Source organism: Protopterus annectens, chromosome 1.part0, assembly GCF_019279795.1.
Source record: "Protopterus annectens isolate FY-2018-M chromosome 1.part0, PAN1.0, whole genome shotgun sequence".
NCBI lineage: Eukaryota > Metazoa > Chordata > Ceratodontiformes > Protopteridae > Protopterus > Protopterus annectens.
In genome coordinates, this window is record NC_056725.1 from 472,163,018 (window position 1) to 472,184,462 (window position 21,445).

Here is a 21,445-nt window from a genome sequence, read left to right on the forward strand (position 1 = left end):
CTGCACATTCTTAAAGTATATCTCAGGAGACTGCTGAAAAATGAAACTGGTGGCTTATTCTCAAATATCTTTTTGTTCCCGAAAAGCCCATTAATAGTGTTCTAAAACACATTGTGACATAGTTTGTTACACTTCAAAAATAGCACCAAGTAAGCTTTTAGAGGGAAAAATATGAATTTGAAATAGTAAACCATGTGTCTGTAGGTAATCAGTTCACAGGCAGGTGACATCTTTCTGCCAGTAAAGTTGGCAGGTGTTTCATAACACAGTAGTTAAGCTCAGAATGGCATATATGATTCAGCACAGCAGCACAGTAATGTAAGGAAAGACAGAGCTTGTTTATCAAGTCTGCATACTTGTACCATAACAATGAATAATTAGGGTCTGGTGCTAATAAGGAGCCATTTCTGGGGATAATTTGTGATGCAGTGATTCCCCTTGGAAATCATACATTTAGCCAGCCTTATGCTGGACGCCAGGGATGTTTTCATTTGTTTATTGCAAGGGTTTCCCATGATTTCTACCTGCTGGACAGTCTATTAAACTTTAGCAATAGGTACATCATCTCCACCTACTGTGTCAGCCGATTGCCACCTCTCATCAGGTAGCTGCAGAATATAGGACTGCACTAATGGCATATATACAAATATTCATTATGATTTTTGACATACTGCTGTCTCAACCCCTATATGTGCTTCCTCCACTTTTAAAGGTGCAACCCATCACTCTTACCTGTCAATCCAAAGTAATACATTTGTTCCATATGTCAGAAGGGGGCTACAGACTGTACATAAAGGTTAGGCCGACATAGTCAGTTACTCCTCAGAGGTGGTCTATTCTGCAAAAGTTGTTTAACACTTCCTGTAGGTGACCTTTAGTGCTTGTCTAAGACTAGAAACATAGAGAGATAATCACCGTCAGCAAGGGGGCTGCAACGACCAAGATAGTGGATTTCTAAGACCATAAGACCATACAGTTGTCACCTCTGGTTGGTAGCCTCAGTGCTGCTGCAGCCTTCTCATCCTGTCCTGGGCAAGGACATACAGTCAACTGTAGTGAACAGGTTACTATTTTTTTTTTTTTATAAAGAGGGTGTGTGATCCATTCAGGTGGGATGTTACATTACAGAAAATTGTAGTTATGACATTGCTTTTAGATTAGTATGCTAATTTGTCAAAAGTGATTTACAGTTTAAGTTCCACTCAAGTTCCTTCCCTGCTAATGTTAGATATTATATGCCAGATAGCTGGTAGGGCACTAGTATGGAGGTACTTCTTTTAGTGTGCTGATTCCCTTGAGGTCTTCGGATTTGTCTTATTTTCATTTTGTCTCTGTTAGCTGTTATTTTACAGTCCTCTCTTTTTAAACGCATGTAGCATGTCAACGTCTTTTGTACGAAAGGCAACACAGTGTGCTTCTTTCACCAGTGAGCTAAAACTACTAGATGCCATAGTAGACTCTGAAACCTGTAGTCACTGTGTCCTAAACAGTTGATGGCCAAGCAGAGTGTTCGCTAGCATCGGTTTGTCACTAGCTTGTGAAACTGGGTAGCCAAACCAAAGTGTATGGCTATAATTTTCTGTGATTCTTTACAATATTAATTAAGTTGTAGTGAAGATTTAATCTGTGACCAAATAGCCAGATCTACATTGACGTTTAGTGCGCTTTTTGTGATTTCTCAAAAGAAACCTGACTGGTTATCCACACAGATCCCCCTTTGCTTCCTATTGATATTACTGTATTAAGTGGCTCTCACTCAGGTGTTCTGCCTTAATGAGTTTCAGGATGACACGTTTCTCCACCAAAAGATAGGGATCCCACCCAGCAGAGGGTTAGGATGATTTACTATGTATTTTACCTTTATGTAATGTTGGCTGTTGGTCACCATATGGAAACAAAAGCAGGATATACAGACTTGGCTTAGTGGAGGCAAGAGCCACCCAAATGGCAGATTGGCCTCTAGAGGATTAGATGATGTATAGCCTAGAAACAGGCAGCGAATGGGACAAGGGGCTACTGCCTTTGGCTCCTATAATGTATTAAAATAGGGACATATACCAGAAAACAGAGAAGGCAGCTTAGCATGTAAAGTGCAATAAAATATGTCTTATGGTAAGTGTATGCCTACATCTGTGACACTGTTTTTCATTTATAGTGTTTACTGTGATGCTCCCCTGTAGTATGTTAATGTCTTGGGGTGTATCCTACAGTGAAAACTCTCACTAGAGAAATCAGTGTCAGGATACATTTCATTGGGCCTGAAGTTAAAAATGTGACTGACTACCAGTGGAACATTGTTCTTTCTGACCTTGACGCCTAGATCGAAACTGAACAGAATAAGCCATCTCTTTCAGGTCTGTCTACATTGTATTGTATTGTGTTTAACACAGCACATTCGTGTTTGTAAATAAGTCACAAATGCAGATGATTTAAAAGCTGTTTATAAAGTATGCTGATCTGTATAAATGATAATAAAGAAAACATGAAAGCTTTCTTCTTGCTTCTTATAAATAAACAAGTAATAAATAAAATGATTTGTCTGTTGCGTATTGTTTTCTTGCTGTCATCATATCAGTCTGTTTCAGGTGGATATTCCCCAGGGGTGTTGATGGAGGCTGCTTTGTGAATACTCCAATTGATTTAATTTTTTTTTCCAATTATTTGTTTATCCTTGGGTTTCTTTTCCAGAAGTCTGTTGCGGGAACATTAGCTTCAGAACTCCTCAGTCACTGAAGATTAACATTGTTGTGGAGTCTTAGCTAATTTGCAGCTTTTTGGTGGATGAATCTTTGTATCTGAACTGGCACTATGGTTCTAATACAGTATGACATCACTTGAGAGGATAAAGTCTGTCATGGTGAAGGGTCTGGGCCTGGTACCTTTGCAAAGAACTGTGAATATATTAAAAAAATTATTTTACAACTGAGTTATGTGCATTTTTTTCAAACTTGGCCTCACTTCTGAAATGATGCTGTAGGATGCCATCTAAAAGTAATGGTTCTGTTTCTAGCAGACCACTGTTTGACTCTGATGTTATCAATATGTATAATCTGTGACTGAATAAATCACTTTCCGTCATCTGGTTTCCAACCTTTTCCTGAAAACAGGCTGGTGTTTGTGATGATCCTTTTCAGTTTATGAAAGACAACTACAAAAATGAAGGCACTGCACTTAACTGTTCCACCTTAAAGAGTTTATCTGTGTGGGGATAAACGGGAACTTCAAAAACTTCCGTCTAGCAGAGTGGGTGGGGTTTATTACCACTGAATTCTGTAAGGTCGTTTGGAGGTATGACTGAATCCACTTTATAGCCAACAAACAGAAAATAAAATAAAGCAACACTGTATAGAATATTTTAAACTTGCAGATTCATGCTCAAAATCAAGAAGAAGCAGACAATTGCAAGATTATAAAATATAATTGCTTTTTTCTGTTACACATCTGCTTTGCTTCATTTGTTCTTCACACCACTCTTTTTCTACTGGTTTCCTTACTTTTAACGAGGGACATATCGTTTCTTCCCCTCCATCAAAAACATTAGCTAAAATGTCTGAAAATAATTGTTTCACAATTATTAGGCAGATAAATGAGGCATCATGCACTAAAGTGACATCAGAGACTGTAAACCGAGGTCTTTTTCTGTTGTATGGATGCAGTTGTCTTGGCGGGGAGGGGAGTGTGTTTGTTATAAGAGTGTTTTTTTTTTGCTTAATCAAATAATGGAGCCATCGGAATAACTATTCTGCTCAGTTTCAAGGAGAAGAGGGAAGTTATGGGAACATCTAACTCATTAGAAGGTTCTGCTGAATGTATCAGTTTCCCAGAATTGTTTTCTGTTACTCAAAGTCTTGAATTTGCTGTTGAACATTGAAATTACTATTAATTCACTTACTGTACAATGGAGATATCAGCATTTTTATACATGGAATGGAAGTTTTGGTTGAGAGTGAAAAAATATTTTTATTGTAGGGTATATGAGGTAACAATATAGTTACAGGTGCTGGTGTTATCTATAGGAGATGCTTCTTGTATATTAAAGCAATTTAAATACGTAGCCAGACTTGAAAGAGGGGTTTGGAGATAAGTTGTAAAATGGTTTTGCAGCTCTGCATTACTTCTTCTTCTCGTTCAGATAACAATGATTAAATTGGGCCTACACACTTCTACCTTTTTGTCTTAATGATATTTTATGGGTCTGCCCAGTCTCAGCATAACTATTCATGTAATTGATCTGAGACTGTTAAAGGCAGTTAAATGTATTATATGCATGTAGAATGATATACAAAACGTATTTTCCTATTTTCCTGTCTGTAGCACTGGGTGGATTACAGAAAACTGCCATCAGTGACAAGAAGTCTGTTATGGTGACCATTGGAATCCCTCAAAGATTCAGACTGCTAGTCCTATTTTACATCTTGATCTACTCAACAATTCTTCCTCAAGTACCATCTCATAGGCATGTAGATTTTAGCTGGACCCTTCTCTTTCTTTCGAGTCTCTGGTGGAAGCTATAGTTAACTGAATCCTTAATCAGTATAAGCTGTTTTGTAAGCTGTACAAGCTTGTCACACCTGAAGCTAGAAAAGCTCAGGGGATAAACGTCTTGTCCCTAAACTAAAGTATGTGTTGCCAATTATTTCAACGTGCCTTCTATTACATCCAGCTTACTATAAACTGCATTAAACAAAATGCGCCACTTCTTGCTTCTTCCAGACATCAGAGTATTGGTGTCTTCCACTACGCAAAGTTAACTGGCCCAGATGACCCACATTTGAGTTCTGGCATGGACACTGGAGAGACCAGAGAACTTAGTGTATGGGAGTGATCAGCCAATACCAGCTTCACCCATCTTGGGGGAGGCTAGTAGCCTCAGCTCAATTCAATAGCAGCATTAATAGCCAGGTGGGCTCTGTGCTGTTTGTTTAAGGAGGTTGCAAATGCTCAGAATTATGTATGTACGTTCTGAAGGCAGTAATTGCAGAACATGCAAGGATGCTGTAGAATAGGAAGGGTATGGCACACTCATCAACCCCCTTTTTTTATTTTCCACATGGGGTCAGGGTGTTTTGTCAACTGTCGTCATATCTCTGTAATCAGTCCCACTCTCCTTTTTCAACAGTCATCCCTGACTGTTGCAGGTCTTCTCTCACACACTTCATCCAGCTCTATGCTGGGTGCCCCTGTTTCCTCTTGCCTTCTTTCTATCTGTCCAAACTCTTCATCACCAGATTGTCTTCAGTTTTTCTGCACATGTGCCTTAACCATCAAAATGTGTTCTCTTTGACTGTTTCTGCAATTGGAGCTACTTTGGCTTCTGCTCTGATGTCCTCATTTATTTATCTGTCCAGCAGTGTGCATTCTAACCCCTATCTACGGCACTTCTTCTCTGTCACCTCTAGCTTCCTAAACTGCTCTGTCTTACCTGCTCAGGTTTCTGTACCATACTGCCATATGGGTTTTACCACTGTTTTATATACCTTACTTTTCAACTTCTATAGCATTCTTGTGTCATACACTGTCCCTAACACTCTATGCTAGTTGCTGCAGCCCCTCTGATTCTAGCTTTGGGATCCACATTTAGATTTCCCTCTTCCTCAACCACTACTCCTAGATACTTCAAGTTATTAACCTGTTCCACTATTTTTCCTTCTATCTCAATTCTGAGATCCTTCCAATTTCCCCCATTTGCTGCCATTACAGCTGTCTTATCTGTATTCATTTTCCTCCCATGTGACTTCAGTTTTCCATTTCACTCCTCTAACCTTTGCTAAAGTTGTTGGTCAGAGTGTGCCTGTAATGCCACATCGTCTGCATACATCAGCTTTGTTGATTTGTCCCCTCCGACCTGTTTGCTAATATAATCCATCATCAGTATGAACAGCAATGGGCACAGAGCTGAACCTTGTTGCACAACTACTCCCACTGGGAACCCATCAGTGAGACTGAACACTTCATTCTGGAGTAATTTTGTCCTTGTACATAGTCTGCACTACTTATACCAGTGTTTCTGGAACTTTTAACCATCACAGGACTACTCAAATAAGCTTTCTTGGGATCTTGTCATAAGCTTTCTTCAAGTCTAGGAATGCCCAGTTGAACTCTTCCCTCATCTCTAGCTTCTTCTCAAGTTTCTGTGTCACTGTAAACATTGGGTCAGTTCTCTGCATTCTGATCTGAATCCGAGCTGCTCATTGCCCATCTTAATTTCTACTGTTCTGCATATTCGTTTATCAGTTATCCTCACAGGAACTTTTGTTAATGTGACATGAGTTTGAAACCTCTATACTACCCACAATTATGAATGTCCCCTTTGTTTTTTAACACTGACACTAGTATGCTTATTCTCCAGTTATATGGAATACATCTTTCTCTCCATCCTCTTATGAGTACCCTCAGGAGCCATTTCTCCCCATATCTCACCCAAAATCTTTATCATGTTTGCTGTGACGTCATCTGAGCCTGCTGCTTTTCCTCACTTAATTTCCTTAGTGTTATTCCTACTTCTTCTGTGTTGGGATCCTCCTCTTCTTTCATCAGTGTAGGCTGTATCTGGGGCAGTACAGCTTTTGTGGGGTTTTCTTCATTCAGAAGCTGCTAGAAGTGCTCCTTCCATCTACCTTTGATGTCCTGGGGACTGGTGAGCAGGTTGTTGCTGGCATCCCTTATGAAGGGTGTCTGACTATCTTCTTTCGTTTTCTATCTTTACTTTGCAACCTGATATAATTTATTTATGCCATTTACTGAGTCAGTTTCCAGAAGCTGGTAGAGTGCCTCTGAAGCCTTGTACCTTGCTATTGCAACTCTCTTAACCTCTTTGTTAGCCAAACAGTATTCCTTCCTAGCCTGATCCAGCTTTTCTATATCCCACTATTTCCTGTACTCCTCCTTTCTTTTGATGACTTCCTGGACTTCTGTATTCCACCACCACCATCTTTCCTTATTTACCTTATTTCCATACCTGTCTCAGCCGCATATCCATTCTGTTGCCCTCACACATGCTGTTTTGAGGTGCTGCCATTCTTCTTGAGGTGCTAGAGCCCTGAGTAAGTTCTTGAAGTGCTGTGCTTTCTCTCCAGTCAGCTTCCAGATCTATAGGTTAGTCTCTGTTGACCTTAAAGCCTTCTCTGACCACTGCTTGCAGCTGATTGTAGCAATCAGTGATTTATTCTGTGGGCGGACTTTGCAATCACTAATTCTACCCAAAAGCAAACCCAAGCTCAGATAAGTGGTCAAAACAATCAAAAACCAAGAACCATAAATGAAAAGAATGCTGACCAAAAGTTTTCCAGTGATATTGAATTGAGCACTTTCATCTCACTTTTATTAGAGATGACTTCAGATTACAAACACAGTGCTGTACAAACCTTTAAATTAACATATAAACCATGTGATGTAAGTTATTTGACCAAGAAATCATGTCACTAAACACTTAAACATGCATACAAATAAAATATACAGAAACACATAAAACCAGGTACCAAACAAGTGTTCTTATAGTTTGGTAACCCTAAATTTTAAAGCACAGTTAATAGATATGTCTTCATTTAAACCCAGAGATACCTCAGAATTTAATCTCAGTTGCCACAGCAACTACATATTTTCCCAGTTTCCACCTTGTACTGGGTAAGGAACTTCTTCCAATAGAAAATATATACACTTTTTTTAAACTGGTGCATTGTTGTGCATGTTTACTCTTTGGTTTGTATAGTATAATTATTCTCATAAATCCTTTATCTGAGTGGGCATTCTGTCTTCCCCCACATAAAAGCTATCACAGGATATACAAGAGGTGATATAAACCAACCATTTGTTCCACAGTTATAATGTCCCACACAACCAATGGTCTTTTTGTTTACTGGTACATATATATTAGTTGTGCCATTCATGAATCTGCTTTGGATACAACAGCCACAATTAGTCATTTTTCTAACACTACCTAGGTAGGAGGCATACTTGTAATTACATTCAAGCTTATCCTTAAGGTTACTGTTTCTTTCGTACGCAGATAAATGTTCATCACCCAAAACTTGTTTTTTTTTTTGGGGGGGGGTACCATTCTTAATGGTTAAGTTCCAATTATGGCTTATTGTGTTTTTCAAATGCCTGTCATTCTTGTCAGAAAATTGACCGTCTCATGCTGGACATTTGTTTTTCTAAATGAATCAGGATGCTTTAGAATGGGTGCAAAGTCACTGCCCCAGTTACTAAATTGTGAATTAGTTCCTTGGGGTAACCTATCTCCAGAAACACTGAAGACAGAATATCCACTTCTTTCAAGACTTCTCATCATCTGAAATTAGTCTGAAAAGTCTAATAAGTTGACCTTTGACCCACCCTTTCTTTCACCAAATAGAGTGTTGCCTTTTAAAATATAAAAGACTGTTAGAATAAGTAGGCTTCTTATAAACATTAGATCAAATTCCCCCATAGTTAGCTTTTTTGGAAATGTTGACATCTAAAAAATATCATAGTTAATTTATCATACTGAAAAGTAAATTTTAAAATGTCAATTATAGTTTTCAAATAAGTAAAAAAAAAAAAAAAAATAGCTCGTCCTCATCACTATCCCACGATAAAAAAAAAATCCAGATATCAAAGATAAAATATTTCTCCAAGTACCACATAACTAAGCTAGCATAAACTAGTGCTCACTTTGCACTTGAGGCCACACCTCTTTTCTGGTGGAAATATTCTCCCTCAAAAAACATAAAATTGTTATTTAAAACTACTTCCATTGCATCATAAAGCAAACAAATCTCTGTATAGGAAAAAGATGTGTTCATCACAATGGTTTCATGAAACCTAGTAAGACCATTGCCATGAGGGGATACTGGAGAAGAGATCTTTCATATCAGCTGTCATCATTATGTTATGTTAATTTATGTTTGTACATGTCAGACATTTTAAAAAATGCCATGAGTCTCAAAACATGATAGGCATTGTAAAAAAATATTTTTAACTTTACATCAAATCATTTGTGGCCAGTCCTTCAGTTTTGGAGCCATGTGAAGAAACAGTTATAGTGGATCAGACAATTCTTTGCAAATTTTCAGAATACCAAACACTGGTGGGGTTATAAGAAATGTAACCATCAGAAACTCATATAAAGTTTTGTCAATAAAACCCTCTGACAGTAAGTATCCAAGCCATATATCAATCCTTCGATATTCAATGTTGATAAAGTTATTAGATGTGGGATCATGTGATTTCTCATTAAATAAAACACCAGATGTCTAAAAAACATACATATTGTGGTCAACTACAACCAACCCCCACCCCTTCTGTCCAGTTTCATGATCCAAATAGACCTTTTGGAACATATGGAATCTAGTAACTACTTTTCATCATATTTCAGGTTAAAACCAAAGTGCTTGCTATGACTGTAAAAGTCCCCAATGTCCTTTTCACATAACTTCTCAAAAATAGGAAGCACCAGATTGAGGGAAGGGGTTAAACACTTCTACTTTTAACCACATAATCTAAGAAAAAATCATCACTTACTGTTCAGTGCATCAAGAAATGTAATCTGGGTTTACATGCAAACCATTTGAGCTCAATTAGTAGCTCTGTCATTCCATTCTAGTTTGAGTGTTTGGAACAAATGTCAGCCCGTTCAAAAATAAATCCAGAAAGGCTTATGTAGTTTCCAGAGAACTCTAATTTCATGTTTATCCCATCTATTGCTTATCTTCTCCTTGAATGCCCATGACCTCTGCCCTGGAAATAACCAGTTCCTCTAGGGTTCACATGCTGATGAAAGTGGTGTGGCGCCTGATTGGTGCAGTGATCTGCCAATCTCTGGGAACATCTCAACTGTGGAAATTCCAGAATGGTCTATATTTGTTTCCTCAGTGGTATCCAAATCTACTTGGTCTGGTAAATTGACAGATGCCTCAGGGGCCAGATAGGCATTTATTTTGTCACAAATCAGTTTTTTCCTCCTTTCTGTGTTTAACAGTTTCTGTTACTGTGTCGATTTTTGACAAAAAATTGCATTTTATTCATGCTTCATAGTGTCAAACAAGAGATCCTTTATAATAGAAGTGTCTAATTCCTTAATATCATTCAGAAATCGGGTCTATATCACATCGTCGAACTTATATAAGTTCGAACTATGTAATATCGAACCCAAAAGTCCGAAACTGCACAATAACACACAAAATAGCGATTTTTGTCCAGGGAAAAAAAATCACTGTTCCCTAACAAAAAAATAAATAAACCTTAAACTAAAACTAAAGTGGGGGGGCTTCACCCTCCACATCCCCCAACATGAGGGGCTGTGCCCCCCACACACCCCCTACTTAAATATACAAACACCGAGATCACACCACAGTGGAGGAAATAGCAAAGCCCCGAAAACGGCCCATTGATTTTTTTCCCTGGGAAAAAAATTGATGTGCCGTGGCTTCGCTATTTTTGCATTTCAGACTTTTGGGTTTGATATTACATCATTCGAACTTATACAAGTTCGACAATGTGATATAGACCGTCAGAAATCGACCCATACATCTGTTATCTCATATTACAATCTCCATCATATCCAAACCTGTTCTGTCAAAGAGTTGCCAGTAGTTCCTAATATAGGACTGAGTCATGTTCCAAATTAATAGGAAACCTCCAAAGTCTCAGTCCTTTAGGCACTCTCATATTTCAAACACTCCCGAAAGAAAGAAAGCATTACCTAATTGAAAGTTCTATACTTGGTTAGTTTTTTCTCCTATTTTCTTTAATTGTTCTTCAACTGATTTAATTTGTTGCTCTTTGATGTGAAAAGTAATATTTTCAAAGTGAAATATAATTAGAATTGCGCTGTGCCTCTAGGGACAAGTTGTCACCATTTTCTTCCCTAGCTTGGAAGCCTCTGTTGTCATTATTAGTATCTCATTCAGCAGTATTGTGACTTACTGTGCAAATATACTGCATTACATCAGAACTGTGGCCTCTATTGCTGTCATCTCTTGATTTAGTAATTGGTGCATTGTCCTGCACTGTGTATTGTGATAACTCCAATAGAATTTTCATTAAACTATCCAGAATGGAAGAATGCAAACCAGAATTTCCAGACTTTTTGGAAGACATTCCAGCCCAGGAAAACCTCATACAAATCAAAAGCAAACCCAAGCTTGGATAAATGATCAAAATAATCAAAAACCAAGAACCATGAACGAAAAGAATGCTAACCAAATATTTTCCAGTGATATTGAGAGTTTACATCTTACTTTTTTTAGAGATTTCTTCATAATACAAATGCAGTGCTGTACAAACCTTCAAATAGCCATATAAACAATGTGATTGAAGCTGTGTGACCAAGAAATCATGCGACTTAACACTTAAACATACATATCAAATAGAATATACAAAAACACAAAAAACGGGCACCAAAAAACAAATGTTATAGTTTGGCAGCTCTCATTTTTAAAGCACACTTAATAGCTATGTCTTCATTTAAACTCAGAAATACCCCAGAATTTAATCTCATTTGCCACAACAACATATTTTTCCAGTTTCCACCTCCTACGGGATAAGGAGTTTTTCCAGTATGAAAAATACACATTTTTTTAAATGGCTGCATTGTTGTGTATGTTTACTAAGGCCATTAGTTGAGTCATTGTTTTTTTATACTGTAATTATGCTTGTAAATCCATTGTCTGAGTGGGAGTTCCACCCCAGTGCCCTTTCCTTACTAGGAGGAAGTCTACCTAAGTTGCATGTTGGCCACTCTTCTATGTGATCTTGTGACTGTCTCTTGCTGAACAATGTGCTGGTTACCATCAAGCCACTTCCAGACAGACGTCCAGAATGGGCTCTCCTTCTTTATTCCTGTTGTCACACCCATGTGAACCAAGGCAGTCCTCATGTCTTATGTCTGTCCTGATATGTGCATTCAGGTCACCCATTATCACCACTAACTCATGTTGTCCTGCTTTATCTAGTAGGTCCTGCAAGTGCTGTCTGAATGCTCTCTTTTCCTCACTATCACAACCATACTGTGGGGCACAGGAGATTATAAACAGTAGCCTATCATCAGGCTGGAATCTGATTGCCATGAGTCTGTTACTAATTCTGATAATGCCCCTCACTGTTTTCTGAAACTTTTCCCTCACCACAATTCCCACATCCTTTCTGGTCTGTCCTCCTGAGTAGTACACTGTGGATCACAAGCCAAGTGGCTTTGCTGCATTGCCATTGCATCTTAGCTCCTTTATACATAGGATATCCAGCCACAACCTTTACCATTATGTCACCCACTTCCAAGCTCCATCCTGCCAGGGAACCTACACTGAGTGTTGCAATTTTTAGTTTGTATTTGGCAGGTTGATTGGTTTTATGTCCATCTTTCTCTCAACAGGGTCAGTGTGTGCCTGCCATAAAGCCAGGTGGTGTCCAGTTGCCCAGCTTGGCTTACCTGGGATAGCTGTATGGCAGGCATACACTGGCCAGTAGGAGCACATGCACCCCTTCCACCCATAGCATAGGTTCCTTGTGAAGGTCAGAGTAGTCCTCAGGCCACTTATCATTGGCAAAGCTTTTCTCCCTGGGAGTTCAGTGAAAATGTTGAACTGCTATTAGTCATTCAATAACTAAATACAGAGTCTGAACCTTCTGATGTACTTCTTCCCTTGGGAATATTTCTATTTATCTGTTTCGGATACTTCAGCTTATTCCTTTCCTGGCTCAAAGGGTTATGGTTTCATTGTCACTGTCAATGACTTTATCTGTTTTATATATTATTGCATTTCATGGAACTATTACGGTGTATGTTTTTAAGATACTTTATATGAAATCTCTTTATTGCCAACTATGAGGTACCTGGTATTCATATGTTTAATTTGTGACTTTCTTTTATGTACCATGAGCCATGTGAGGTTCCTTTACAGAAGTGTTTTGAATGTCAGCCTCAGAGCATAATCATTGTACTTCCAGTCTCCAGATGATGCTTGACAATACATGTTTTCTTGATTATATTATCAAACATAGATAATTAAGGGGTTATTTCAAATAAGGGTCATAACTTTAGTATTTACTGATATTTTTTCTCCACAGGCTGTCATAAGAGACCATGAAACAGCATATTTTAACTATGTGTATTTTATTTCTGTATGTTTAACTAAGTCACTAACTGTGACACTGAAAATTTGTCCTAAAAAGGTGATAAGTTGTGTTTATAAGGAAGGCTTGCAAGAGGTTTACTAGAATTTGATGTGGAATACTGAACAAAAATGCAAAGATAGGAATATTCATTTCAATTTGTGATTTTTTTTTAGGAATGTATTTTTTTTTACTTTGGCATATATGAATGTTTGACCCAAACATGAATATATTTAGAGAACCTCACAAATCTGCCAGATGCAATTTCCAGAACATTTTTTTTTTTTTTTGGTTTTACTGTCAGAAAAGGGATTTTTCCTGTGAGGCAGGATTAAAATAGTTCATTCCTTCTGTTCTTAAAGCTGTGCCACAAGAAGAATGCGGTCAACATTGTGCTGTAAAAATATTTTAAAAAAGCAACGGTAATAAAAGGCACAAGTGACTTGCAATTTTTATTTGTTGGTAACATAGAAAGCTGTTCATAATATAATCTCAGATTTCTGTAGAAAGCTGTTCATAATATAATCTCAGATTTCTGTAGAAAGCTGTTCATAATATAATCTCAGATTTCTGTAGAAAGCTGTTTATAATATAATCTCAGATTTCTGTAAATAAAAACGATATAAAAAACTGTTCATAATATAATCTCAGATTTCTAATACTGGTGTTTCTTCAGAGCATCATCTTTCATCCCTTTCTAAGAAACAGCTTTCTGTCAGCCAAATGGTCATGCTACAAAATGTTCAGCACTGAAATATTTATTTTTTTTACCCTGTATTGTTAGCCTGTTAGAAGAAATGCCTTGGCAGGTTGTAATTAATGTTTTCAAAACTTATGTAACATAAACAGTCGGTGGTATTTTGGTATATGCAATGGCTTATCTTAACTCTGTTATCTTCCAAAGAACATGTGTATCCCCCTTTTCAGTTAATACTTGGACTGATCACTCTTAACATGGGTACCCATCTTAGGGTGCTGCTTTCTGTTAGTCTTTCTCATCCTTTTAGGGATTTCTTCATCTGCACGGTGCTGTTGGCACCCTACCTACTAAGGAACGTATTCCTTTGGGGGCTTTTATTGTTAGATGCCTGGCCACTGGTGTTAGCAGTAGTAGAGCCCGATATAGGTGGACAGTTTTCATTTACCTGGTAATAGAGCCTGTTAGAGATTTGATGCCATGACTAACAAGATGTGTATGTTTTTTTAACACTATTGGCTATGTATGCCTAATAGTTTTTACCAGAAAACATTTGACTGGAAGGGTAAGGCCTCAAACCTCACACAGAAAGGAGGAGTCCCCACACATCAGTACCAATTAAATATCTCACACTTTGAGGTTGTTACACCATAGAGTAGGTGATATTTCCGTAGTGGGAGCTTTTTAGCGATCAGATAGTTCTACAAAACAGATTCAGTGAATTGTATTTCATCAAAGTATGCTTCAGAGCTTGTGATAAATCCATTTCTGACATCCAGAACTCACACACCACCTGTTGAACCTACTAATGGTTGTGTGATCTAATTAGATGTCCAGATGGAAGGTAATCTACTTAAAGAAACTCTGCTGCTATCAGTGCTATTAAAACATCTTTTTGGCATGCAAAGTAATTTATTTTTCTTAATGGTGATTTCATACATATTTCTTGTAAGAGTCATTTTACTGTTAAAGGGATCCTTTATGGGTTTTTAGAGCAGTGTGTATTCAGTCTGTTTTTTTCTTTCAGGAAATTCAGTTTTTATTATTAGTAATATATTTTTTTATTAGTTGAAGTACTTGCTGTAAGTTGAATTGATAGACTCTGTAAAAAATAATCTAGGTCTGTTTGTGGAAGGGCCTAATCATAGGTTGTTTTGTAATAAAGTACATTTAGCTCGGCTAAGTGTAGATGCATTTGTCAGTTTCAAGTAAAAATTCTCCAATTCTAGTACATTCTGGAAAGAATAAAATAGGTAGTCATACTCTGTTTCATGGTTATAGACTTAATAGCCTAGGCTGATTGTTGCCTTTTGCTTTGCCTAAGTTACTTGAGCTTGGGACCATAGGCAGTAGTTTATATGCTTTGTTTGCCAACAACAGCAGCTGCATCTTATTTTTCTCTTCTGTTTGCCAGTCCATTCCAGACCTCCAATCAGCTGCATTGTTTAAAGGGCTGCCAATGCAAAGTTCAACATGCTGAACTGAACTTGCAAGCACAAACATCACATAAAGAAGCATACCTGTACTCCCTCCCTTAATCAACTCGGAGATTGTCACACTATGGGTTAAAAGCTACTTTCCTGATGTTGCAACTTCAGAGAACTCTGTTTAGCCGGTTACATTCAGCAAAAAAAGATGATGAACTGTTTATCAGTGAACTGCACTGCTTCTGGCTGCCATGCTCATATAGACTTGATGGGACTTGATAGGTCTTTCTATGTCAGAGCCAGCACATTAGTCAATAGGGTTACCACCTGTCCCTCTTTGGGCGTTGTGTCCTGCAAAAAAACCTACAAAATGGCAAATGTCCTGAGATTTTAGGACAAAAAATATTTCCCAAGTTTTCTTTAATAGTTGCATACAACATCTATTTTGAATCTGGAACACCTAAATGTTATATAAAACAGCATAAGCAACTCAAATGTTATAAGAATGAGCTTTTATTTATGTAAAAAAAGTGAAGTTCTGTACTTTGCCCTGGCCGTGGGTATGTTTAGTTCTTCAAAATCTCATGTTTCTACAAAAATGTTCCACTTTGGGTATTTGAAATGGTGGCAACCCTATTAGTCAATGTTGCTATCACGAAAGTTACTTTAGTATTATTAGTGTGTTAGAAATAGCCTTTCTGTGCACTGTGTCTGGGCAGTCTGTCCATGAATATTTGGGGGGGGGGGTTTACTTTGGAGGCCCACCAAGTTTTGTACTTGCCTTTTTCAGAAGAATCAAGTGATAAAATAAATAAATCTCACTGCCACACCCCTACCTTCAGTCAAGTTTAGGACTGTAAGCCTGCTAGAAACTTGGACTACAAATCTCTAGCTGGAAATGTCAATTTTATACGTGAAGGTCTAGGTATATTTTGAATTCAACTGGATTAAGACTAAAGCATATCTCAGATTGTAAATTTGTTTTTCATTGACTGAATAGATGCTCTGTAACAAAATATCTTCTGCATTTTGTTTACACTAAGTTTTGATAGTGTTTTAAGAATGCATGTGTATAGAGTAGTGAATCAAACCTCCTGGCTTTGTAGATCAAGCATAGTTCTTTTAAAAGATGACATGCTGCAGAAAACAGGACTGGATCTTTCATTTTCATGTCATACACTTTTTTTTCTTTTGCCTCTACAATATACTTCATTTAAATGCTCTGCACCTTTTCTAGATGCAGCAGTTTTCACAAACAGAAAGAGGCACTATATTTCCCCCTACAGTGGACCAGGCCCTTTGCAGAAGTATAAGGACTATAGCATTTCTGCTGGCTATCCCCAGTATTATGAGGTGTGTGCCACTCATACCCATCATCAATACATGTGTTTAAGTGAAACATATTATAGGAAGTTATGCTGATCTATCAGTGCACTCAGGTACTATTTTTTAGCTTTCACAGAGCTGTGATTAAGAGCATGAAACATTCTGAATTGTAAAAGAAAAATCTTAATTCATCTATTCATGAATTATACAGTAAATACCAACTTGAAAAAAATATCTTAATTAACATGACAGAAATGTCCACAAGGATGCAATTATTTGCAGACTTTCTGATCTTTACAAGACCATTCAGTGTATGGTCTGCAATAAATAAAATTAAAAGCAAAAGACTGAGAACAGATCTCTGGCAAACTATCATTTACAAGCCTAGTGGCATGCATGTGCCCCAGAAATGTATTTTCTTCAACTACATAATCATCTCTTTCTTTCTTTAGATTTGTTAATGCGGGGAAGAGCACTGATCCCAAAGGATGAATTTCAGGCTCAACTCAAATGTAAAAATGCACAAACGCAAACAATTGAACAGCATTAGTGCAAAGCTTCAAGAACTGGGCACCAGATAATATGAAGTAACATTTGTAACAGAAAGGGTAGTAGTACAAAAGTGTCACAAACAATGCCAGAGAAACAGGTATACACTACCAGATTGTGATAATGAGAAGCATTTTAAGTAAGGGTCGCCTAACTAAACTGTTTATAATATATGGATTAGTGCTAAGATTTTTTTTTAAACTCGGAATGATGCCTCTGTAAAGAACTGAGTCAAAAGTTAGGACCATGTCCAGATATTTGCAGTGAACAGGTGCCAGGTACTAAAGATGAGTGTAAAGTTGGTAGGCAGACTCTAGAGACATAATTGCTCCATTACAAAGCCATACTAGGTGTGTGTTGAGACAGTTATTTATATATTTACACTTTACTGACCAGGTTAGTCCCAGCCTCTCTTCAGAGGAGACTCGAGGTGGTATTCATACAGACTAGGGGAAATTTGGCCAGGGCACTAGAGAACTCCCCCCTTTTTTTTCGATAAATGTTATTGGTACTTTTACAAACCCCTGCAGCACCACCACCAAATCAGGCCAATGGGGCCTTGATGTAACATCTCATCTGAGGGAGGTCCTAAAAATTCTTAAGTGTAACTCACTAGTCTAAAATGTTTGAGTCACTTAAGTTACTCACTTAGAAGTAAAGGTAACAAAAATTTGTTTTAGTAAAAGGGAGCATATGTATTCTGTAAACACTGCTTGAATAGTAATCAAAACAGATGATCAGTGGCATTTTTAACATTTGCCAATTAAATACCCTGAGAATGCTAACATGATCCACAGTAATGTCAGTTCTCTTTGTTTATCAAAGTATCCAAACTTAACTGTAGAGTAATCAGTGGGAGCAGCTCAGGATGTGTACCATTTCAATATTATATTTTTTTAAATTATACTCAGTTTAATTTTTCATCTTTCATGAGTATTAATAGCACACACACACACACATATTTTATTCCTAAAACTGAATTACATATTTTTTATTTGGTACTGATTTGGTACACAGACTTTTTTCTGTCTTTATGTATGATATATATAGACCTATATCCATATTTACTTGGCAAATGGTCAGTATTACATATGTTTAAGACATACATTTGGCAATGTTAGTGCACTATACACGTTTTATGTACGGAAAACAAAACATTTTATGTTAAAATGGTTTGAATGTTTAATTCATTAATGATTAGTTGTTTTTAATTGAAACAAGTTTTTAGTGGTTAGAATGTTAGCATGTAACAGTCTCATTTTATATATATTTGGTAGCTAGACTCACTTTTAATTGATGTTCTGAAAAGGTCCAATTTATTGGGATGAAAATGTTTACGTGCTCAAACTTTTACTTTTGTATTAAAAAAACTGTATTTTCTACACTAATTGGTGTGTTCCATGGACCATTGGCAGGCTATTATTTAGGATTCCTTTTTTTTTTTTTTTTCATTTCAACATTATCCTGATTAGAGATATAGTATGAAGTTAATCTGTTAAGGAAAACATCAACTGTTTGTTCTGGATCTCAGCATAAACTAATATTGCATTTGGGTGCATTAGACTCTCTTAGTGGTTCTGGTCTTTCTTACCTAACTGAAAGGTAACTTGTGTTGTCTTGGACTTCTGTAGCAGTATTAATTTCTAAACTGACTAACTGGCTTAATGATGCTGTAAGCATGTTATCTATGCAACTGAGGTAATTAAGGAAAAAGCTTATAGATATGCACACAGTTTTTCTTGTTGAATTGCTTACTAATACCTGTCGCTAAATCACTCAGGAATAGACCTTTTAGGTCTGGTACTTTGATTTTTGTTGCAATATCTGACAAAGTCACTTCTTCAGTAGCAGAGAAGAAAAGACTAGAACATTTTGCACAGCATTTATTTACAAATAACTCAAACCAAGATTATCTTATTGTAGAGAATTGCATTGCTTTATAATGACTCTTATATAATGTACAAACCTCGTAGCATTATTTTAATTTAATATGTGGAATGTAGTATAAATAAAACAGTATTATAATCAGTGCAGATATTAGTACAGAAGCATCCAAAATATTTTTGAGGAGCACTTGTAGGGATAAAATCCGGAATATTCATACCCCTGGTAGGGATCCAATGACTTGACTAAGCCCATTATTATTATTACAGTAGAACAAAGAGATATTCAAATGCATTAGGGAAATGATAGCTTGCTTAGTATGGGGATAATTAAATTCACCTATTGTTATCACTTCAGATGAATGATCTGAAAGCTGTTTTCCTGAAGAGCCTCATGCTGAACCCTAATCAGTCTTGGGTAATTTGTGACAGCCAGTGGTGATGGTCTTAGTGTCCTATAATGATACAGAAAACAGTTTAACATTACCAGTGTATGTCTCCTAATAGGTAATGATGCCACTGTCTGCCTTTACTTCTGCTTTTATGAAATGAAGTCTTCTTCTTTCGGCTTTTCCCGGTTAGGGGTTGCCACAGCGGATCACCTGTCCGCTCATGATTGGCAATGAAGTTTTATTGTGTCGAGTTGCCAGCCTGGTGCCCAACCTTCCAATAAAGGCACACAAATACACACACACATGCACTCATGCCTAGGGCCAATTTAGAGTATTCAATCCACCTAGAGCATGTCTTTGGGATGTGGGAGGAAACTCACCCAACCACAGGGAGGACATGCAGACTCTGCATGGAAGGCACCCCAGCCAAGGATTGAATAAGAGAACCTCTTGCTGTGAGGCAGCAATGCTAACCGCTGCACCACTGTGGCTGCCCGCTTTTATGAAATGAAGTATGCCCTGGAAAAGACTGGCACTGTTATCTTCAAAGTTCCCATAACTGTACAAACTAACAAGTCTTTAATGTGAGGAACTGCTAATAAGTGACCCGTGTCTGGAATACAAGGCATCCTGAAACTCATTCTGATGGATTTACTGCACACCAGCACATAAAATGGCATCAGAAATAATTGTTCTTGGGATCTAAACCTCTTCCGCAACATCGACAGAAAGGTTTACAGGGACAGATATATCTCTCAGAAGATACAGCTGTTGTAGATCAGACTCCCCGTCACATAAAACAAAGTTCATCCCTGTCCATATTAAGTGCAACGTAGCACTGTAATGAACAGAGGCAGCATGGGGGAGGAGGTCCCATTCTCAATATGGGTAATATATAACTATCGACCATGGAATGGGTGAGGCCAATCTATAACAAAATGGGAGAGGTAATTTTGAGCACAAAAAGGGAAACAGGCTAGGTTTAAAATTGCTCTCAAGGGCAGCTAGCCTAATACTTATCTATGACCTCTGATGTTCAGCGTGTTACCCTGCTGCAGTCATCACACTTGGGTTATCTTGTCGTCAGGCGGTCCCACAGTCGGCCGGAATTCCAAAGTCTTGGTCCGGCGTCGGTTGCTGTTGCTTCTTCCCTGACGTCAGTGCACCAGGGGTATAAATAATGCATCCGACACCATTTTCTTCAGTCTTTCTTGCCGTGCAGTGCCCAAAGCAGAAGCAGTTCGCAAGTGCCGGTCGGCCGACTCCTGAGATTATCAAACTCGAATTTCAGACCGAAGTCTTCAATGAAGCTAAGTACCCCGTTGGGGAAACTTTTCTTGCCTCAGACAGATGTCAGAAAAAGTTAACAATTGTATTTCTTGTGGGAAGCAAATACCTCATAAAGATTTTTATTCTTACTGCATACCTTGCCTAGGCCCAGACCACGACGTCACTAGTTGTCGTTTTTGTGCTAGGTTTAATAAGCGTACTATAAAAAGACGCTTTGATTTCGCATGACACTACTTCGGTAGAAAATTTAACTACACTATGCCGTCAGAGCAACCGACTACCGGCGTGCACAAAAAACACAAGGATAAGGACAGGCAGCCTAGACCCAAGCCAGACTCCGAGGCCTCGGCTGGTACGGTCTCCGGTTCACCGGTCTTCAGTGAGGCTCCGACGCAGCCCCTGACTACCGCAGATCTGGAACCCGAGACCGCTTCGGAACTTTTGGTGGAAAGTACCAGACCGACGCAGCCATTTTGTTCAGCCCCTACCGACGACAACGCTGAAAAAGATATCTGTGCTGCAGAAACTCCGTCGGTTTCTGAAGGCATTTTCAGACCGACAACGCTCACCATTAAAACGTACCCTAAGATGAAGACTCCTATTAAACCTAAAAAGACTGCACTTCAGTCTCCTGTTCAAGGCCCCATGCCTAAGAAACAGATGCTCAAAATGGCTGAAGATTTGATTTCTTTAATCAGGGGTTCCCAACCCCCTCCTGACAAAAGGCCTACACAAGAGGAAGATTATGCATCCTCTGAACAAGTGTCCATTTCCTCAGGCTCCTCAGAGGAC